Source organism: Sarcophilus harrisii, chromosome 6 (assembly GCF_902635505.1).
Source record: "Sarcophilus harrisii chromosome 6, mSarHar1.11, whole genome shotgun sequence".
Lineage (NCBI taxonomy): Eukaryota > Metazoa > Chordata > Mammalia > Dasyuromorphia > Dasyuridae > Sarcophilus > Sarcophilus harrisii.
Genome location: NC_045431.1, coordinates 39,986,832 through 40,009,274, shown reverse-complemented (window position 1 = coordinate 40,009,274; position 22,443 = coordinate 39,986,832). Strand labels below are relative to the sequence as shown.

The following is a 22,443-nucleotide window of genomic DNA, read 5'->3' as shown; positions in this document are numbered from 1 at the left end:
ACCAGACACCATAAATCAAACTATCTCCATTAACAAAGTAAGCAACAACATACTAAAAGCCACCATATTACCCACTCAGCTCTCAGCCTCGGGTAGCCATAGCGGCATATAACCAAACACTAAATATTCCTTAAATAGATCAAAAACAATTAACCCCAAAAACTCTATTTAAACTCCAATCCCACAACCCAAACCCCACTAACCCCAAACTTAAACCCTATATAGGAGAAACTTAAACAAAAAAACAAACCCAAAAATTAAAACAAAAGACAATATAAAAACAACATCATTTCCATATTAGTTTTAGTATGGACTCAAACCATAGCCTATGGCATGAAAAACCATTGTTGTAATTCAACTACAAAAATTAATGACCAATCTATGTAAAACCCACCCCCTTTTAAAAATTATTAACCACTCATTCATTAACCACAGGTAGGGTTACCTGTGGCTCCCCCTTTCTTTTGTTTTTGGAGCAGTATATAATTAGGTCACCTACATGTTTAATTTTAAAATTCTGCCCCAAAACTATAATATTTCATTTCTAAATTATTTTTCCCAACATTAATAAAACTGACAAAACTGTTGAAATGGAAATCTTTTTCTTCCACAATAAATACAATTTTTATAGGAAAAAACCACGTAACACTCCTCATTGTTTTAACCTGGCTTTACCTAAATAATAACTTTTTCTTCATGCATGCTCCATCCACAAACCTCTGCACATACAGTAATACAAGCACACTCTTACAGATGCTGGTGGCCACAATTCTTCTCCATTCTTTAATAAAATGGAAGCAGTTGCTAATGATTAACCACTATGTATACAAAAACAAACACCTTAAGGCCATTGCAATGGGTTTAAGTTCAAGGATAAATTACTATTTGAGATCAAATGGATTTAATTTATACATATATACTATATATATTATACATATACATTTCATTTCTCCCCCAAAAAAAAAAGTTTGAACTTTTTTTTTTTTATTTAATACAAATTTTTAAACCTTCTACCATTTAAAACAAAACTCCATTAATAAAAGGTCAAAAAACAGGCTTATGTTTATTGAAAAGCATTTCAACTTTTTACATTTTTTTTTTTTTTAAAATGTCACAACCTTTAAGTATACACTGGACCCCAATATCTAAAATTGTCCCACGGAAAACTAAAGTCTTGAGGAAGAAAGGGGATCAGAAAAAGCACTTCAAATATGTGGGAAGCAAAATTTAAAAATAAAATAAAAGTAACCCAAAGTTTAATACTAAACTTTCAACTGACAAAGTTTAACTTTTTAGAATCTTAAACTCATTTGGAATTTTAAATAAAAGCAAGTTTATTCACATCTTCTGGTCTAAGCAAGGAGGTCTAGTGGGGACCCTGCTTGCTGTTGGTTAATTCACTATTAGTCGATGGGCAACGTTTGAATACCATCTTATTTTTTTCATGTAAAGGACAAACTGATTGATCTTCTTATATTCTTCTAAGATTTTCATGAATTTCGAACTCCTTGGACCTGGGAAAAGGCAGAATTTACATCAAGTTTAATGAACCTCTTACTGACAGCCTCCATTCTGGCATGCAAAGTTCTGTACTCATCATACTCTGCATTGAAGTCATCTTCATAATTCTGGCGTTGCTCATGTGAGACAATAGTAACATATTTTATCAAGTAATCTGGTTGTTCAGTAGTTGATGAAGGATCTGTGGAGGCAGGGCAAACCTCTTCAACTCCTTCATTTGAATCCAGACTGGAGTTCTTTAACTTGGCAATTTCCTCTTTTGTCAAAGAGGAATGGTCTTGCTCCTTTTCCTCAATGTCCTGTTTTTTAATTTGGTCCTTTTCCATATGTTTGTTAGATTTTTTATGTGACATTGAACGGTTCTCTTCCATGGGCTTTGGACCCTTCGATAGGATTGAATCAGGTGGTGGGATTTCCAAAGAAGTCCTTTGGTCCTGCTGGTCCTTAAAGATGCTACCATTTTGACTAAAACTGTCAATAGGTAGATCTTGAGTCCCCAACCCTAGTCTGAGGAATTGGATTAATTACAGTCTGAGGAGGATTTGAAACTGGAAGGTGGGTTGAAGGAAGGGTGGTGGAGTTGAATGGGCCCAACCAAGAGGAGGAGGAGGGGTGGTAGTGGTGGTGGTGTGGGTGGTGGTGGTGGTGGTGGTGGTGGTGGTAGTGATGGTGGTGGTGGTGGTGGTAGTGATGGTGGTGGTGGTGGTGGTGGGGGTGGAGTCATAGCAATTTTTTCATGGGTGGAATTCAAATGACCGCTTAATGTTGGGTGAACTCTATTTGCTAGGTGAGATATCCGACGTTTTTTATTCATTAAAGGATCTCTGAAATCTGAATCCAAGAGGCGTTTCAGAGAAGGAGAAGACGCAGCATCTTTACTAGAAGATATAGGAGATTCTGAACCCCTGGTGCTGGTAGTATTCGGAGGAGATGGAGCTAATTTTGTAGATAGCACTAACTCCAGTGACTGTCTGTCTATCTCATTATATCCCGGCCAATCTTTTTGGAGCTCTTTAAATACATTATCCTTTAAGGTATAAGAGAGGTCCTTGGGATTCAAGTTGCCTACCTGTTGAAGGATCGCTTCAAGGGAGTTCTTGTCTTTTTCATTAACGCCATCTTTCTGTAATCGAGCTAATAGTTCTGGTTTCTTGTATGTCTTCAGTGCCAGGAGGTGAATCACTCTGTCCCTATAGGGTCGCTGAGAGACACTGTTGTTTAAATGGGTCTTGCGGACCGTATTTGCAGGATTAACAGGAGTTGACCTTTTTCTCTCGGGTATTGCATCTGGAACAACTCGAGGTGCTTTCCGAATTTGTACTCTTTTACCTACAAAGGGTCCACCAGGTTTGATAACCTTTGTACCTCGATTACGGGATTCCTCTTCTGCCTGGATCATTCGTTCTCTTGTCATTTGATAGGAGTCATTTGTTGCCCCTACTATAATTTTATCTTGAATAAATCCCAGGCAATTGAGCTGTGAGGCACCGGAACTTGAGGCACTTTGCTGGATGCAGTCAAAGCTTCCCCGAGGGTTATCTTTGCCAGCGTTTGACAAGTAGAAGTTAAAGTTCTGCACTTCGTTCCGAGGATCGTTTTGGGGGATTTTGACAAGTCCCTGGAGTCCTTGAAACTGAACTGACGGTCTGGAACGAGTTAAATTCTGCTGGGTCTGGTACGTTTCCAGCGCCCGGATCGCCGTTTCTGTGAGCTTCACCTGCATCACGCTGATATTGTCCCGGCCGAGCCTCTCACAGGATAAACCGTAGCGCCGCTCCTCCCGCAGACCCGCCGCCGTCGGCATCTTAAAGTCCCCGGGTGCCGCCGCCGCCGCCGCTTCTCCGGCCCCTGCAGCCGCCGCCGCTGCTCCGGCCATCCCTCGTGGGGCCCCAAAATGGGGCATTCTTCTTGAAAATAGAAGAGTTCTCTCTGGGAAAGGGTTTCTCTGGCAGGTTTTCCAAAGGCAAGCCTTTGTTTCAGGTGCAAGTAAACAATCACCCAAATTAACCAGGTGCTCAAAGTTCTGATCTTTTGTTGTCTCCAATAGAGCCCGGTTAGTTTTCTTGCTGGCTTCTGAGAGCTCTTGCAGATTGTCCCTTGCTTCTGCCTCTGCTCTCTTCAGCCTCCAGAGAGCACAAAAGTGGACTGAATCCCTGTTGCCTCCAAAAGTGGGCTTGTGGGCTTCCTTCCAGAGTGCTCCTCTCCGACCACCGGGAATGTTCCCAAATAACTCCCGAAGCTAAGAGCCCCTCTATATATATGATTGCTCAAAGGTCGACTACGCCCCTCCGAGGGAGGAATTAGGGAGGTGTCAATTCAGATATCTCATTCTAAACCCAAAGGTGTGAACTCCAATGAGTACTTAAATATTTCTTACTTATATGAGCTCTCTTAAGGTGTCAACACAAGCATTGTTTCTATCAGTATTAGCAACTTATCACCTTGTAAGGATTCGCTCTAAGGTGTGTCAACCAATAAGCATTGTGTCAATTCCATTGAGTTAACACCAGGATTCTGACAACACCCTTGAGTTTTCACCTTGTTTCCGAGTTGAGTTGACACTAGGATTCCAACAGTATTCCTGGAATTTTAAGTTGGTGTTTCCCCAAGAATCACCAGTATTGGGATATTTCCAGTTGGCTTCAGGACTTGGCTCGGTTAGGTTGACTGGGAGGAAAAAAATAAAAGGAAGGTTGGGTTAGCAAGTATGAAACCTATAGGTGATATCGTGGCCAGTTCCTGCTTTACCTGAGCCAGGTGGAGAAGCCCACTGATTAATGTCAAAGTACTCACTCTATTCTGGTTCATCCCCCCTGTTGTCTGGAGCAGAAATGGAAATCATCAGTGAATTCCTTCTTATTTTGTTGTTTGTTTTTTTAATTTCTATCCTTGTAGTTTAAGATTAAGGAGTAGCAAAAAAAAATTGGACTTTAACCTTTTCTACCTAAGGGATGAAAAAAAAAGAGGCAAGGAGAACCTATCTCTGTCTGGAGTGTTTCTTGCAATTGTATATCCTTGATCTCATAATACTTAAATTAATCATCTCTATTTTTCCCTGTTCACATGCAGTTTAAGTGAAGTTAGTAAGAACTGATCTTATTAAAAGGCAAGGTATTGCCACTGAATGCAGGTGGAGGGAAAAATTCAAACCAATGCAATCACAGCCTAAAAGAAATAGGGATACACAGTAACTCTGTTACCCGTGGTGGGGCTGTTCTTATTATACTTTTACTATATTTTTTACTTTCATAATACATGGCAGTACTTCTAGTCCCCAGTGCCCACATCCCATCACCTTGCAAAGCAACCCTTGTGGAGATGCAGCTTGGCAACTGCTCTTGTAGGTACTACAATTGTGTCTACTGAATATCCAGAAAAGTCACCAAAATCTTTGGTAGTCTGAGGGGATTCAACATCAGAAATGGATATGATTTTATCAGTGGAAATGGCACTGAAGAAGAAGCATTTTTAGTTTTTTAAATTTTTTAATTTATTTTATTCTGAACTTAAGAAATAAGCATTTTGCTTATATCCCAAAGAGATTTTAAAGAAGGGAAAGGGACTTGTATGTGCAAGAATGTTTGTGGCAGCCCTCTTTGTAATGGCCAGAAACTGGAAACTGAGTGGATGCTCATCAATTGGAGAATGGTTGGGTAAATTGTGGTATATGAATGTTATGGAATATTATTATTTGGTAAGAAATGATCAGTAGGGCTGTTTCAGAGAGGCCTGGAGAGACTTACAGGAACTGATGCTGAGTGAAATGAGCAGGACCAGGAGATCATTATATACTTCAACAACAATACTATATGATGATCAATTCTGATGGATGTGGCCCTCTTCAGCAATGAGATGAACCAAATCAGTTCCAATTATTCAATAATGAAGAGAACCAGCTGCACCCAGTGAAAGAACTCCGGGAAATGAGTATGAACCACAACATAGCATTTCCAATCCCTCTGTTTTTATCTGCATTTTTGATTTCCTTCTCAGGTTATTTTTACCTTATTTCTAAGTCCGATTTTTCTTGTGCAGCAAAACAACTGTATGGATATGTATACATATATTGTATTTAATATATACTTTAACATATTTAACATGTATTGGACTACCTGCCATCTGGGGGAGGGGGTGGGAGGAAGGAGGGGAAATTTGGAACAGAAGGTTTTGCAAGGGTCAATGCTGAAAAATTACCCATGCATATATCTTGTAAATAAAAAACTATAATAATTTTTTTTTAAAAAAGAAAGCATTTCTGAAATAGTAGAATAGGAAAAAAAAAGTTGATGGTACATGAAAATGCACATTTGTTATATATAAAACTTGCTTTACCTTTTAAATATATAATCAAGTTATAGTGTAATTTTCTTTTTTTATTATTTCCTTTCCCTATTCCCCATCTTCCCAAACCTCACCCCCCCCCATCCTCCTAACCCCTTCCACTGTAGAAATGGCTACCATAAGAATTATATACTAAGGATCATGTCACTGTTGCATCCATTTTGCAACTGAAACTTTTCAAATGTGATATCTTTTCCCTTTAAAATGCCAGCTCATTGAGAGCTTTTTGTTTGTTCTATTTGGTTTTGTTTGTTTGTTTTTCTATTTTGTTTTTATTTCTTCTGTTTGTATCCAGAGCATTCCTATGCACTTTGCCCAGAGGAGGTGCTTAATAAGTCATTCATTCATTTATGATTTATCCTAATCCTCCCCAAAAATCTAATTGGTACCTTGAAAGCAGGGTCTATTTAGTTTGTCTTTGTATTTCTAGTGCCTTGCACCTTGGTGCTTGTTAATGAATTAAATGAAATGTCAACTACAACTTGTAGACTTTTGAGAATCCAGGGGCTAGTTATAAGTACATAGGTTGTAATTCTTTGTTACATTAAAGTTATTAATGAGATTAAATAAATTTTAACTTTGGATTTTCATTGCCATTCAAGAACCAGGAATGTTTTCTCTGTGTCATAAAAAGTTTCTATTTTTAAATTGCCCTATCAATTAGCAGCAAAATACCCTTAATTCCAAGGGCTTTCTGGCAATAGTGAGTTGTGGGTTGGAGCCTGATTTTAGGTTTTAAGGTGATGACTGAATATTATATCAATCAAGTTTCCACGATCACATAGCACAGGGATTAGAAAAACTTAATTCTATTTATTTTACTTGGTATAAACTGTTAAATTACTTTGAGCTTTCTAGAGTTAATGGTGTACCCATAGTCATTAGTTGACTCTCCAAAGAGTAATGTATAATCTTTTGTAAATTTGCTAATATTTGAGAGGAAGAGACTTACCCAGCATGGTTTTCCATATATAGCAATTCCAGGTAAATATCTCAAGTCCTTTTGATAACACTCAGAGCCTTTTAAGAAAGAATTTCATAGGACAACGAAAACTGATTTGAAGAAAGAAAATGATTTTTAGATTGGGCAAGATAGAATAAAAATAGCTTAGAGAAAAGATAAATGAGAAAATGCTGAGAAAGTACCTAACTAACCTCAGTGAGTTCAAATCAACAAACTGAGATGAATTATAGTTGGGTATTAAAAGACCTTTCAAATGGAATTTCTGAGCCAGTGTCAATGATCTTTAAAGCATCCTGGGGAACAAGGGATGGGCAATATGATCCTGATTTTTAGAAAGGAGAGGAAAAAATGGGGTCTTTAAATTGACCTTGAACTTGAGGGCTTAAAAAAAATGTTAAAGGAGACCATTTGTAAGCACTTGAAAAGAGGAGTAGTAAGGGCACTCACTGTATATTGGGCCATTGCCAATCATCTTGAATTTTGTCTTGCCACTGAGCTTTGATGACTCTGGAAGAGAAATCAAGGTGGATGAGTTTGATGATTTTGCATGATTCTGTTTCACTTAAGTTCAATTTACCAGCAAGTCAAGATATCTCCTGCAATGTCATTGTTAAATTTGATCTTTTAAATCTATGTTCCCTTAAATATTATTAGTCTAAAGATGCAGTTTTTAGATTCAAGTTAAACTTTTGATCAATATTTTTTTTAATTTTTAAATTTTAATAGTATTTTGTTTTTTCAAATAACATGCAAAAATAGTTTTCAATATTCACCTTTGCAAAATCTTGTGTTCCAAATGTTTCTCCCTCTTGTTCTTCTTCTCCCCCTTCCCCAAGACCAATCTGTTATAAGTTAAATATGTGCAATTCTTTCAAATAAACTTTTAAAAGATAAATTCAGTAAGGAGATATGGAACCTAGAATATCTTATGGATAAAGATTATGGGACATCTGAAGCTGGGGGTGGGAGAAAGGCCTAAAGAACAGTTTAGCTGGATTCATGAGGCTTTTTACAGATTCTTATTGTAAGTATTATTCTTGCTAACTAGGTGCTACACTAAATTGTTTCTACCTGATGAAAGACTAAAAATACTGAGCACTCTAAATTTTGGCTCCCTGGGATAAAGCCTCAGGTGCCCTGTCCTAATTATAACTCTGAACATATGCCACAGATACATAATATCTAAAATTTTCATTGTCATTCAATATTCAATTAGAGTGACTGTTTAGTGACACTTTGTTGAGAGCTGAAAAGGGAAAAAAGTTAATATACGGGAATATATCATAAACTATTAAAAAACAAAAGTCTAGACACCCTCCAGAGTTGCTCTGGCCTTCAGAACCGAGTGGCCAGCCAGAAGACAAGAAAGAACCTTTGGAATTCATAATCACCTTGGCAAACACTGCCATTCTTTTTGTTCCTTCTTATAACAAATTACTGAGCCTTCCAGTTCTGGTGCAAAACATTTATTCATAAAAGCCCATGGGTAGATGTCTGCATGGAACATAAGGATCTGGCTTTTCCCTATCCCCTTCCAGCATAGTGGAGGAATGAGTGAATACCTCAATGTTGGTAATAGTGAGGAAAAACAAAGGACAAAGCCCTTGTGATACAGTGTAGTTTTCTCTGTAAATGAAATAAAAATTCTGCTTTTTTCACAAATGACTTTTAGAACACATGACTAGTTCAGATCATAGTATATCTGCAAAAGCAAACTGTAGTTTCTTTCTCAAATTAAGGATAAAGGAAATAGAATCATATAATCATAATGCTTAAAAACTTAGAGACCATCTGCTCAAGTGTTTTTAAATACTGTTGCATGAAATTCTGATACGAGTGTGATGATAATATAAATAAGAGCTCTTGGAAAATATCAATCTTATTGGAATTTTCCCCTTTGGAACATTAAATAATGTTTTGTTTTAAGGCAGACCTATAATTTCATCAGTTTAGGGTGCATCCAGGAAGGAAACTCCCTTTACCAATGTAGATTAGCAACTGTTATGCAATTTGTAACCTTAAAGATATGCTTGGAAACAGAAAGTGGTTAGGACAGCTAGATAGAAAGATGGATAAAGTAAGAGGGCTTGGAATCAAGAAGAGTTGAGTTCAAATATGGCCATAGACACTTACTAACTGTGTGACACTAGGCAAGCCAGTTAGCTCTGTTTGCCTCAGTTTCCTCATCTGTAAAAAGAGCTGGAGAAGGAAATGGCAAACCACTCCAGTGTCTTTGCCAAGAAAATCACGAAGAGTCGGATGACACCAGTAAGAATAATGAGAAATCAAGTGATTTTCTTAGGGCCCCTCACGAGTCAGAGGCAAGATTGAATTAAGATCATTCTAATCTGAAGCTGGCTCTCTTGCTACTTTATCATAATATTTCTCAGGGTTTCTGTCAACCTATTGATAAAAACTAACATATTTGATGATCAAGTTTCTTTAGGACATATTAATCCAGGCCAATCCTGTACTTTACAGATAAGGAAAATAACACTCATATTGATAGTGCCCCTCAATTTCCCATTTAAATTAAGTATCCGGAAGACAAGGCTCTTTTCAACAATGAGGTGATTCAGGCCCATTCTCATTGATTTGTGATGGAGAGAGCCATCTACATCCAGAGAGAGGACTATGGGGACTTGAGTGTGGATCACAACATAGTATTTTCACCTTTGTTATTATTTTTTGTTTGCTTTTTTTCCTTTCTCATTTTTCCCCTTTTTGATCTGTTTTTTTCTTGTGTAATGTGATAAATGAGGAAATATGCTTAGAAGAATTGCACATGTTTAACTTAGATTGGATTACTTGCTGCCTAGGGAAGGGGGTGGAAAGAAGGGAGGAAAATTTGGAGCACTAGGTTTTGCAAGAATGAATGTTAAAATCTATCTTTGAATGCATTTTAAAAATTAAAATCTATTATTAAAAATAAATTAATTAAATATCCTGGTGAGAGAATTGGTCCTGAAGCCCACCTAGAATCTCTACCCATCTTGAGAACTGATTTGAGGCTTAAAAAATGGAGTGGAGGCCAGGGAAGCTTGGAAAGGGAATTTTTTTGCTTTTTATTAACATCCCCTGATCCATGGCTGATATTGAGAATATAAATATTCATACCACAAATCTATAATTTATCCTTTCAAAAGGCTAGAAGCACTGAGATGCTTATTTTCCACTATTTCCCCATGGTAATGGGCTATTGCCCTAAAAATTTTTCTATCCTCCAGTCACAAAATAAGTCCGGTAAAGTCACTGCTGCCAGGCAAGACCTTGAACATCCATCCACCTAGCTTGTCTTGGCCATTTGGAAGATAGAACAAACATATTATCCTCTTTTTTTTTTTTTAACAGAACACAGTGATTTAGTTTGCTGGGGGAAGAGGTAGCACAATCCAAGCTTTTTTTAGCCTTGCTTCTGAGATGATTTGAATGACAAACAGAGCATGATGGGAGTTAAAAAGAATGGCTTCATCTCCACTTCTTTATACTTTTACTAGGTGGATTTCCTGGAATTTGAAAGGAGACTGGCTGGAGCCTTGAGGTTATTTCGTTGTTGTTCAGTCCTTTCAGACCAAACTGTTCAGTTTAATCCCATCTGGGGTTTTCTTCTCAAAAATACTGGAATAATTTGGCATTTTTCTCCTCGAGCTCATTTTGCAGATAAGGAAACAAGCAAACAAGGTTAAGTGACCTGGCCAGGGTGACCCAGCTAGTGTCTGAGGTCAGATTTCGACTCAAAAATGAATCTTCCTGACTCCAGAACTGGCATTCTATCCACTGTGCCAATTAGCTGCCCTTTGGTTACAATGCCCTTAGGTAATAAAAGGAACCTTCTCCCATAATTCAGTTAAGAGTTTCGATTTAAAGAATTTGTGTAGCAGCAGAGAACAAGATGTTTAAAGGACAAGTTAAAACATTTCTTAAAGTATCTAACCAGGTTGACTGGGTTAGACCCCAACCTAAAAGAGTTGAGATAGCCTCTGAGATTACCCTAAAGAATCACCAGATACTTCTCCCTTATGAAGTCATGTTACAGTCCATGACCAGGAAGAGGTAAGAAATCCCAGCATCTCAGGCAAGATCCCCAACAGAGAGCATTACGATAATACCCCACCCCATATCCTACCCCCAGAACTCTTTGTTGCTTTGGAGATATGAGTTGACTGAGCTTATGTTCTATGATGTTTTGGAAAGCTGTAGAAGAATGTACCCTGTGTGTATGGGGGATTGTCACTTATTTTAGTTGCTATGCTGTCTGATTAAATGTATTTTGTTTTGAATTAACAGATAATTTGGTAAAAATGGACACTCTTAAGCTATAGTTTTGAGTGAATGCTGTCCTGCAAAGGCTTCAACCTGGGATATTTCTTAGAAGTGTCTCCATGTGGAGGGAACTGTGAGAACTACAATTTATTCCCATGGTCATTGAGAGGTGAATAGACTTAAAATAAACATTTGCAGACAGACATAATGAGACTCAAGGAGATCACAAAAATGGGCTTTCTTTCCCCAACCCAGCAGGGACAGTCTAATGTCAAAGATAGGGTAACAAATAGGTTTGAAGCTATCTGGAATATTCACTTCTACTCACCTTCTTCTGTCTACCCAACCACTGTAACCCTTCCCCATGACAAGTCACATATCTGAAACTTAGTGTCCCTTCCCCTGATCCTACACAGAAGACTTATTTCTCCATAATAGAATCAGCAATAATGTAGCAGCTATAGAATCAAGCCCAAAATGCTTTCTGGCATTGGATAGAGATTCGGATGTCCTCCAGATGTATCAAGAAATAATATGAAAAGCTGTTCCTCCAGGTGAGCTAGTGCTATGTAAATCTGTCTGACTCTATAGTGGTCAATGTCCATCATATTACCCTTTCTATCCAACATGAGTCCATGTGTACCCCATTGGGACAAAATTATCTAAAGGGGGGAAATCTTCCTCTATATCTTTTTCTTCTCCCAATCTGTCTAGATGCAGCTAGGTAGCACAGAAAATAAGGAACCAGGTCCAGAATCAAGAAGTTATTGTTCAATCATTTTTAGTTATGGTGGCTCTTTGTGATCCCATTAAGGTTTTTCTTGGCAAAGATACTGGAATAGTGTTAGGATTCTTACAAGGTGTGGAGTCAGTGGAATTGTTAAGATAATGATTCTCTAATTTACATGTACTTAGTATTTACTATAATTCCACAAGATTCACACCTTTAAGAGAGCATATGTAAGGAAGAACTCTCAGGTCCAAAGAACAGAAGCCCACTAGAAGCTCTTGGGGGAGGAGACAGATTCATTTCATCTTCCACCCCTGTGCTGGCTGGAGACATTCGGAAGGAGCTAAAGGCAGAAGCTGGAGAGGCAAAGGATTAGTGTCAGGAGCTCTCGGAACCAAGAAGACAGAAAACCTCTGAGAAAAACTAGCCAAGCCCCAAGTGAAGGAGGTAAGACTTGGAAAGAGACAATAAAGGATTTCTACTTTTAACTCCTGGCTGCATTTGGGGTGATTACACTGAACTGAAACGAAGGCTGCTCCCAGAAGCCCCCCCAGAAACCTGCTCCCAGAGAACATTATACTTTAAGAGAAGAACATTACACAATAGTTTGCCATTTCCTTCTCCAGATAATTTTACAGATGGGGAAACTGAGGGAAACACGGTTAAGTGACATCCCCAGAGTCACACAAGTGTCTGAGACTGGATTTGAACCCAAGATGGTGAGTCTTCCTGATTTCAAGCCCAGTGCTCTATCCACTGAATCATCTGCTGCCCTTATCCCCTCCAGAAATACTCATTGGTTCAACAGCAAAGATATAACCAAAATAGTCCATAGGGCAATTCAAGAAACATCCCTAACATATTAGCTACACTTTATCTTAGAGTAAGAGACTGTAGCTTCTCACAGGTAGGGGACCATGTTTTCTTGCTTTGTTTTTTATCATGGTCAAAGGCTGAAATTACAATGTTTTATATATTACAATATTCTACATCACCTAACTCAACATGCTACTCTTGTACAAAATATTGTGTTCTACATCACCAAACATGCTATTCTGTACCAGATTATAGTCAACAGGGATGACTGTCATAAGCATTGTATTAAATATTTATTAGACAGCTTAAAGAACAACAGAATCAGAATGGTTTAGACACAGTAGTTATTAAAAAGAGGTGAGAGATTTGGACTTTTTTCTTAAAGGACTAAATAGATTCATTGGACTGAAATTCAAACTTTTATCAAATTGGGATTCTGAGAAAAGCTCTTTTGGCACTGGGAAGTGATTACTCTGCTTCTGTTATCTAATCTTTCCATCCTCATAAAATGAACAATGCATCTTTTCAAAGAATCAGAAGCTTATTTTGGCTGCAATTTGTAACCAAAACATTTGCCAAGAATGCTTCTCTTCAGTTTTCACATCTTCTATCATATCATCTTCTTTCCCCTTCTTGCTCCTCAATTTTTAAAGGGAGGTGAACCTAAAAAGCAATAAGTCCATGGGGGATAGAGTTCTAGGGCTTAAAGTCAGGAAGATGCACGAATGTTTGTGGCAGCCCTTTTTGTAGTGGCTAAAAACTGGAAACTGAATGGATGTCCATCAGTTGGAGAATGGCTGAATAAATTGTGGTATATGAAAATTATGGAATATTACTGTTCTGTAAGAAATGACCAACAGGATGATTTCAGAAAGGCCTGGAGAGACTTACACGAACTGATGCTGAGTGAAATGAGCAGGACCAGGAGATCATTATATACTTCAACAACAATACTATATGATGACCAGTTCTGATGGACCAGGCCATCCTCAGCAACGAGATCAACCAAATCATTTCTAATGGAGCAGTAATGAACTGAACTAGCTATGCCCAGAAAAAGAACTCTGGGAGATGACTAAAAACCATTACATTGAATTCCCAATCCCTATATTTATGCCCACCTGCATTTTTGATTTCCTTCACAAGCTAATTGTACAATATTTCAGAGTCTGATTCTTTTTGTACAGCAAAATAACGTTTTGGTCATGTATACTTATTGTGTATCTAAGTTATATTTTAATATATTTAACATCTACTGGTCATCCTGCCATCTAGGGGAGGGGGGTGGGGGGGTAAGAGGTGAAAAATTGGAACAAGAGGTTTGGCAATTGTTAATGCTGTAAAGTTACCCATGTATATATCCTGTAAATAAAAGGCTATTAAATAAAAAAAATAATAAAGTCAGGAAGATTTGACTTTCACATCCTTCCTCTGACATTTATTACCACTGTGCCCTTAGTCACTGGCTTTAGCCAATTCTCTGTGACTTATCTACAAAGTCATAAAGGTGCAGTTTGCTTTGGTGGAAATGCCTCCCACACCAGGAGTTCCCAACACTGATGTGATAATAAGTTGTCCTTGAGGGAGCCCTCCCAGCTTGCAAGAGAGCTTCTATTTAACATCCATCCATCCATGCTTCTTTACTTGGGCCTATATTGCTTGAAGGTTATTTCCACTTCTTAAATTCCTACCATGAATTAGGTCATTAGATTTCTCCTTCTAACACATGCACCTCATAAAAATTAGAAGCTTACTTATTTCCCCACAGGCTTTAACTCTCATTTATCTTGTCATCGAAAGGAGAGACAAAAATGAGTTTGGAATGTAAGCTTGTGGTTTTCTTTTTTTCCGATGTGAAAAGTTTCCCAGTGGTTGCAGCCCAGATGAACAGGGACTAGCTGCCCTAAAGGATCTGTTTTTTATTTATCTTGAACATTTATTTACATTAAAAAGTATTTGTACAAGGTTATATGGTAGCTACCCTTAGGCATTAGGTAATCCGTGTGATTTTTTTCATCATCATAAAAGGAAAAAAAAAACTCCTCAATCTATAGCTGCTGTACTGTACAGTGCAATGGGGCTCCGGGCTAGAGAGCAACAGGAGGTAGTTACAGGAAATGACAGCATGCAGTTGTGGCAAAGTAATGTCACGTTCAAGGTTAAGGACAGAGAAGGGGACTGTAAGGATGACGAGGGAGGCTTCTCCTTTCTGTGGTTCACTGCTGCAAGATGGGCTAGCAGAGGTCCAGGACTGAGAGCAGACAGGCAAAATAATGGAAAGCCCCAATTCTCATGCATTTCAGCTTGCATCAGCTTGCATTTATTCCCAGACTTGACCGAGATTCTGAGATTCTGTTTTTCCATCCGGTGACTGGTCCTGGGGGATGCATAAAATGGCTGTTTACATTCCTTTGTCTGCTGAAGAGAAAACTCACACTGTGCGTTGCCTGGACATCCTGGATTTAGATCAGTCTGGTGTGGGGACTTTTGGAGTCCAAGAACATGGAAAGCTCACAACCACAACTCAAAAAAAGTGAGGACGATGGGTCTGATAGAAGAGGAATCATCAAGGTAGACACAGTAAACATCTCACTAAGAGGCAAAGGAAACCTATTGTATCTGAGAGAAAGAATGGAGGGGGATGAATATAGTGGGTATTTTACTGCCATCAGAATTGAGTTTAAGAGAAAAAATTTTAGACGTATTCAATTTATGGTGAAACTTCTCCCATCTCATTGAAAAGTGAGAAGGGAAAAGTGAAAAGGGAAGGAATAAGCTAAACAGAAGGGAATACGGAAACTGTGAGGGAAAGGAGTAAGATAGGGGGGAGGAACTCTAAGGTGAGGAGGAGGGATACTAAAAAAGTTAGACACAGTTAAGATTTGCCAATGGAGTGGCTCCAGTGAGATCAAAGAGAATGAAGAGTCTAGGGTAAAAATAGGATATAAAACTGGGAAGTTGGAAAGAGGGTAGTGCCTTTGCAGAAACAGAGAACCTGGAAGAGGCAAATATTTAGGAGGAAAGATGAGTTCAAGACATGCCAAGTTTAAGATGTCCCCATGATGCTCAATTTGCAATGTCCAGTCATCAATCGGTGGTGCAAGACTGAGGTTCCAAAGAGAGGCTGATACTCAATCTAGGAGTTAGTTGCATAGAGGTGCTAGTTAAACCCATGGAAGCAGATAAGAAGAAGCCTAGAACAGAAACATGGGGAACATTCACAGAGTGGTATGGATAATGAGCCCCTAGGAGGACTAGCAAGACAAGTAGGAGGAGGACCAGAAAAGAGCCTAAGAATGTTTAGGAGGAGTGGGTGGTTTTGTTGTTCAGTAATGACTGACTCTTCATGACCCCATTTGGAGTTTTCTTTATTATTATTATTATTATAGCTTTTTATTTACAAAACTGATGCATGGGTAATTTTTCAACATTGACTCTTGCAAAACCTTCTGTTGTTTGGAATTTTCTTGACAAAGATACTGGAGGGGTTTACCATTTCTTTCTCCAGATCATTTTACAGATGGGGAAACTGAGGCAAGCAGGGTTAAGTGATTTGTCCAGGCTCACACAGTTTCTAAGTGTGTGACACAAAATCTGAATTCAGGAAAATGAGTCTTCCTGACTTCAGTCCCAGCACCCTATCCACTGTGCCATTTAACTGCCCCCCTGTGGGTAGTCAATTAAGCAGTTTGATCTAGAAGGATTAAAACTGAGAAAAGACCATATGATTGGATAATTGATAGACAATTGCCTTGAATATAATAGGTATGTAATGATTTAATAATTATTTGTTGGTTGATCAATATATACTGACAGCTCTAATTCTTCCTAGCCTCAGCCCTCTCTACCTTCTAACTGTTCCAGGCTGATATCTGGATACCAGTCATGTTCTAGCTGGCCACCATCAGAGAGAAGGTAGAAAGTGAACCTCAGTGATAGATGGGGAGAGATTTTTCTCATCTAGTGTTCCCTCATGTGGGAAAAAATATAAAGATCGTAAGCTAGATACCTTCATGTTCATGTCTCAATTTGGATTGTCACATGAGACCAATGTGAACATGTCCCAGGACCTCGCAGGTGGGCTCTGTGGAAGCGAACTCCCTCAGAAGGAGGAGCAGGAAAAATGGAATATGTTGGTGCAGATCAATCTAGTCAGCTGCCAATCCAATCCCTCTGTCTTAATGTAAAAGGATTGCGAGTGATTCATTAGTTGTCAAAGTTTTTACCTAATAGCAATATTATACAATGATCAATTCTGATGAATGTGACTCTTTCCAACCATGAAATGACTCAGTCCAGTTCCAATAAACTTGTGATGGAAAGAGCCATCTGCCCCCAGAGAAAGGAGTGTAGGAACTGCATTCTCACTCTTTTTGTTGTTGTTGTCGCTTGAATTTTGTTTTCTTACTCATTTACTTTTCTTTTTAGTCTGATTTTTCTTGTGCAGCAAGAGAATTGTATAAATATTTTACACAGATTGGATTTAATATATATTTTAACATGTATAACATATATCAGGTTGCTTGCTATCTAGGGGAGGGGATGGGGGGAAGGAGGAGGTAATCTGAAACACAAGGCTATACAATGGTCAATTTTGAAAAATTATCCGTGCATATGTTTTGAAAATAAAAAAATAAAATAAAACCACCAACAACAAAGTTTTTACCTGGATTGAGAGATGTTGAATTAGGGCATTAGAACATCAGTTTAAAGGAGAAGTTCTTGCCTGCTTTTTGGGCAATTCAACATCAAGCATATGATCATACCCCTAAGGAAACAAGTAAATTGATTTTCTGCAATTTGCAAAATGTTCTGCCTCCAGGCTCAGGATTTTCTTTCATACTGGTTTTCTCACATTATTCTGTCTCTTCATGACAAAACACATCTAAGTTGCATCACTTTCCTCATCGTTGCCAATTGAACCTCCTACAATGCAAAACCTAAAACTTGAATATTCTTATTGAAAGAGCTCTAGTTGGGTGGTGGAGATTCACCCGGGAGAGGATCCTAATCTATCTGTGTTCCTGATGCTGTGTCTTCATTAATTTTGTTTGTTATTATTTTGTGGTAGAACATTTTTATTATCCTTGCAGATAACAGACCTTTTTGGGAACTGAGTGAGATGGGTGCCAAGGGATGGAATGGAAACCTATTTCTCCTGATATTGTTCTTCAATGAGTCACTGGACAGACAGTAGGAAAGTTCCCAACTATGGTGGGTGCTCTCCTAAAGAACTTCACACATGGTACACCTTTAAGTTTAATTCACATTATTTAATTCACTTTTTTAAGTCTAGACAATCAACAAAACAATAAATCAAGCCCCGTTTTATAGCATTTGGCCATAAGTCTAAACAATCAACAAAATAATAAAGTCTTGTTTTGTAGCATTTGCCAATTGCCAAGAGTAAAAATCTAACAAAAGGACTCTTAGATTTGGCACTAATACCTTAATATGGAATAAAACATGGCAGTGAAGGGTCTCAAAAGATAAAAAAGAGGCTTCCAACCATCATTCTTGAGTAGTGGGATTTATTTTCTCTAAGTAGGGGAATTTTATTGGAATTTTGGTAGAGGGTATTTCCTGAGTTGGGTTTCCATATGCTGTCCATAGTCTAACAGGTAATATATTTGTTTCTAAGGGAGATGATGTGATTATAAGATATAGCCAGGTTTAGCAGATGATAGATCTTTGGGGTACTCTCTCTGGACTAATATTTCACTCCAAGGATATATTAGTTTCAGTGGTCACTGAATCCTGGGTGACAGAGATTAGGCAGTTAAATCTGTCCCCTTATTAAAATTTTAAGGACAGTGGTTTGGAAAATCATGCTAACTGCTTGATTAATTCTATCCAATGCTTCCTATAGAAACTATAGAAATATATTTTATGTGCTTAATACCTCTTTCAATACCATCTTTTTACACCATCTTAGTCAGGACCATGGTCTGGAATCCTGGTAAAACTAAGGGCAGTGAGGTGGGTTAGCATTATTGCAATGCAGAAAATCAAGCTGATATTTTGGCAAAAATGTGATTTGGGGCAAAATCATAGAATTTGAGAGTGAGGAGGAACATAAATTCTTAAGATGGCAGAGTAGAAGCAGCAACCTAGTCAAATTTTCCCAACCTTCTCCTTCAAACAACTTTAAAATAATGTCTTTTTAAATTTATTTTTTATTGATAATAGCTTTTTAGTTTCCAAATAGATGCAAAGATAGTTTTAACATTCACCCTTGCAAAACCTGGTGCTCCAAATTTTTCTCCCTCCCTTACCCCTTTCCCCTAATATATGTTAAATATATTCCTCTTCTATACATATTCTTCTATACATATTTCTACTTTTATTATGCTACCACAAGAAAAATCAGATCAAAAAGGAAAAATAATGAAAAAGAAAAAAAAACAAGCAAACAAAAAAAGTGAAAACAATATATTGTGATCCACGTTCAGTCCCCCTAGTTTTCTCTTTGGATGCAGATGGCTCTCTCCATCACAAGTCTATTGGGATTGGCTGGATCACATTATTGAATTGAAAATTGAGGGGTTGCCCATTATTAAAAATGACTGAACAAGTCGTGGCACACAATTGCGATGGAATACTATTGTGCTATAAGAAATAATGAGGAAGATAGTTTCAGAGAACCTGGAAAGACTATATGAACTGATGGAGCAGCTAGGTGATGCAGTGGATAGAGCACTAACCCTGAAGTCAGGAGGACCTGAGTTCAAATGTGACCTCAGACACTTAACACTTCCTGGCTGTGTGATCCTGGGAAAGTCACTTAACCCCAATTGCCTCAGTAAAAAACATAAACAAATAAAGACTCTATGAACTGATGCAAAATGAAGTGAACAGACCCAAGAGATCATTGTACATGGTTACAGCAATATCATAATGATGATCAGCTGTGAAATATGTTAAGATGGATTTTTGGTGAGACTCAACTATATGGAAGTTACTTTTTAGATAACACCAGATTTTATGCATTTTTGGTTATACCTTTTGTACTCTAGACTGAGATTAAAGAAGGAGCTCTGTTCAGTATATCCTAGGCAGCTTAGATTACTTTCTGATAAGTTTTTTTTCTCATGTGTGAACATGAACATCACATAGATTCAAAAAACGCTTACCTAAATACTCCTCAGTGACTCACATTATAAGCCAAAGAAACGTGTACTCCTGCTGACAGATCCCTTTTCTGGGATATTATTCTTGATCTGTAGGGATGGAGAATGGAACCAAAGTAACTATATACGCATACACAGGACTGGTTTCTTGTTGCAGAAGTTCAGGTTTCCAACATTGATTAGGGAAGACAAAATTTTACTGATAGTGTATTCTAGAATGGTCAAGGCTTAAGGGGGTCTTGTTAGTTTATCATGGATGTTGAGCATAATTCTTTTCACAAGGATTTCTCCTGCTGATTCACAGGCCAGGAATGATAATTATTTTGTCCAATGTGCTATTGAAAAGTTTGGAAGTCTAAGAAGATGAAAATAGAATGAAACCATTATTCATGCCTGGAGAATGTGCAGCAAATATAGTAGAATAGGAAGAGTCTTTGTAATGATTCATTTAGGATCAAGTCATTGTGCCCCATCACTAGAGAAGATCCTGAACGGTCCTTAGCAATGATGTCCTATAAACCAAACATTCCGGTGAAATGTTAGCCCCAAATTTAATTTGACAGCATTCATTATTGGGTCCTAACCATATATAGGAAGTTCATCAATATTCATAATGGTCACTAGCACTAACACACAAAGGACTTAATCTTTTTTTTATTAGAGCTTTTTATTTTTCAAAACATATGGTTGGATAATTCTTCAACATGAGCCCTTGAAAAACTTTGTGTTCCAATTTCCTCCCCTTCCCTCACCCCCATCCCTAGATAGCAAGTAATCTAATATATGTTAAACATCGTAGAAATATATGTTAAATTCAACACATGCATACATATTTATAAATTAACTTGCAGCTCAAAAAAAATCAAATCAAACAGGGAAAAATGAGAAAGAAAACAACAACAAAAGAAGTGAAAATGTTATGTTTTGATCCACACTCAGTTCCCGCAGAGCTCTCTCTGGGTGTAGATGGCTTTCTTCATCAGAAGAACATTGGAAATGGCTGAATCATCTCACTGTTAAAGAGAGCCACGTCCATCAGAATTCATCATTGTATAGTCTTCTTGTTGCCATGTTCTCATTTCACTCAGCATCAGTTCATGTAAGTCTCTCCAGGCCTTTCTGAAATCATCCTGCTGGTCATTTCTTATAGGACAATAATATTCCATAACATTCATATACCACAATTTATTCAGCCATTCTCCAACTGATGGGCATCCACTCACTTTCCAATTTCTTGCCACTACAAAAAGGCCTGCCACAAACTTTATTTTTGCACATGTGGTTCCCTTTCCCTCCAAAGGACCCAGTCTTACAGCCATTAGGAGCAACCTCCCACCCCTTTGCCACATTTTAAAATATAAATTAATCTTATAATTAATCACCTTCATAGGAAAACATCACTGGCAAATCATTTCTCAAGAATCTGTCACATGAATCCATATTTTAAGCTTTAAGATAACTCTTAGGCTGCTTTTAAAAAACACTTTTTATTAATACCTTTTAGTTTTATATTACTTCTGCTACCCCAAATATCCCCCTGTCCTTTCCAGGGAGCCATTTCTTATGATAAAAACAAAAAGAGAGAGAGAGACTAGGGGAAGTTCATCAAAATCAACATATTGAAAATAGTGTTCCACACACATAATCTCTCACCTGAACAACAGTGGGATGAGAGGGATATTTTTTTCATGCATCTTCTTTGGAGGACAAACTTGGTCATTAAAATTTCATGGCATTGTTTCAATTTATGATGTTATTTTTATTTATATTTATAGCATTATGTAGATCACTTTACATCAGTTTATATATTATCTCATACTTTTCTGTATTAATCACATTCATTATTTTCTAAGAGGCAGAGTAATAATCCATTGCATTCATATACTGCAATTTGTTTAGCTAATTGATGGGCATCTACTTTGTTTTCCAGTGCTTAACACAGTGCTTAGTACATAGTAGGAGCGTAATAATAATATTTACTGATTGATTTTTAATTCCTGCTACTACAGAAAAACTGCTATAAATATTTTGATAAATATGGGAAATTTACATTCTTGCCATTGGTCTTCATAGGGTATATAACTAGCAATTAAATCTCTAGGATATCTTGTAGACAAATTAGTCACTTTTTTCTATTAATTCTAATCTGCTTTCCAGAAGAGTTGAATTCATAGCTGCACCAGAGTGTATTAATTGTTCATCTCTCCACAATTCCACCAATAATTCCATTTTTTGGTCATTTTTGTCAATCTTCTGGCTATGAAGTTAAATTTCTGAGTTGTTTTTATTTAAATTTTAATTAGTTATATAAAGCATACTTTTGGAAGACTGTTAATAATTTGCACTTCTTTCAAGGATATGTCAAGTACTTTCCTTCTTAGGTGCATTAATCCTGTTCTTGCAAAAACTTTTCAGCTTCATGTAATTGATATCTACTTTATCTTTAGTAATCATCTTGAGCCTTTGTTTGGTTAGGAATTCACCCCCTGGCCATTACTATGAAAGGTATAGGATGTGGTTTTCTTCTAATTTTTTCATGGCATAATTCAGATCTTATTTTGAATTTATAATATATGGTGTAAGATACAAATTTAAACCTAATTTCTATCAAATTGCTTTCTAGTACTTCCAGAAATTTAAATTTATTGAAAAGTAGGCTGTTTGATTATCTCTGATTA

At 37.4% G+C, this 22,443-nt stretch overlaps 1 long non-coding RNA gene and 1 pseudogene across 1 annotated transcript; both read right to left on the bottom strand.

Annotated features, from left to right (window-relative positions):
• Positions 1 to 1,392: 1,392 nt before the first annotated feature.
• LOC100919633 lies at positions 1,393 to 3,397 on the bottom strand (annotated as a pseudogene).
• Positions 3,398 to 4,065: 668 nt separating this feature from the next.
• LOC116419967 lies at positions 4,066 to 19,986 on the bottom strand. The gene is made up of 3 exons (XR_004230293.1): positions 19,769 to 19,986; positions 7,274 to 7,333; positions 4,066 to 4,188 (listed from the first exon to the last, which is right to left on the bottom strand). It is a non-coding gene; the product is annotated as an uncharacterized LOC116419967 (long non-coding RNA).
• Positions 19,987 to 22,443: the final 2,457 nt, after the last annotated feature.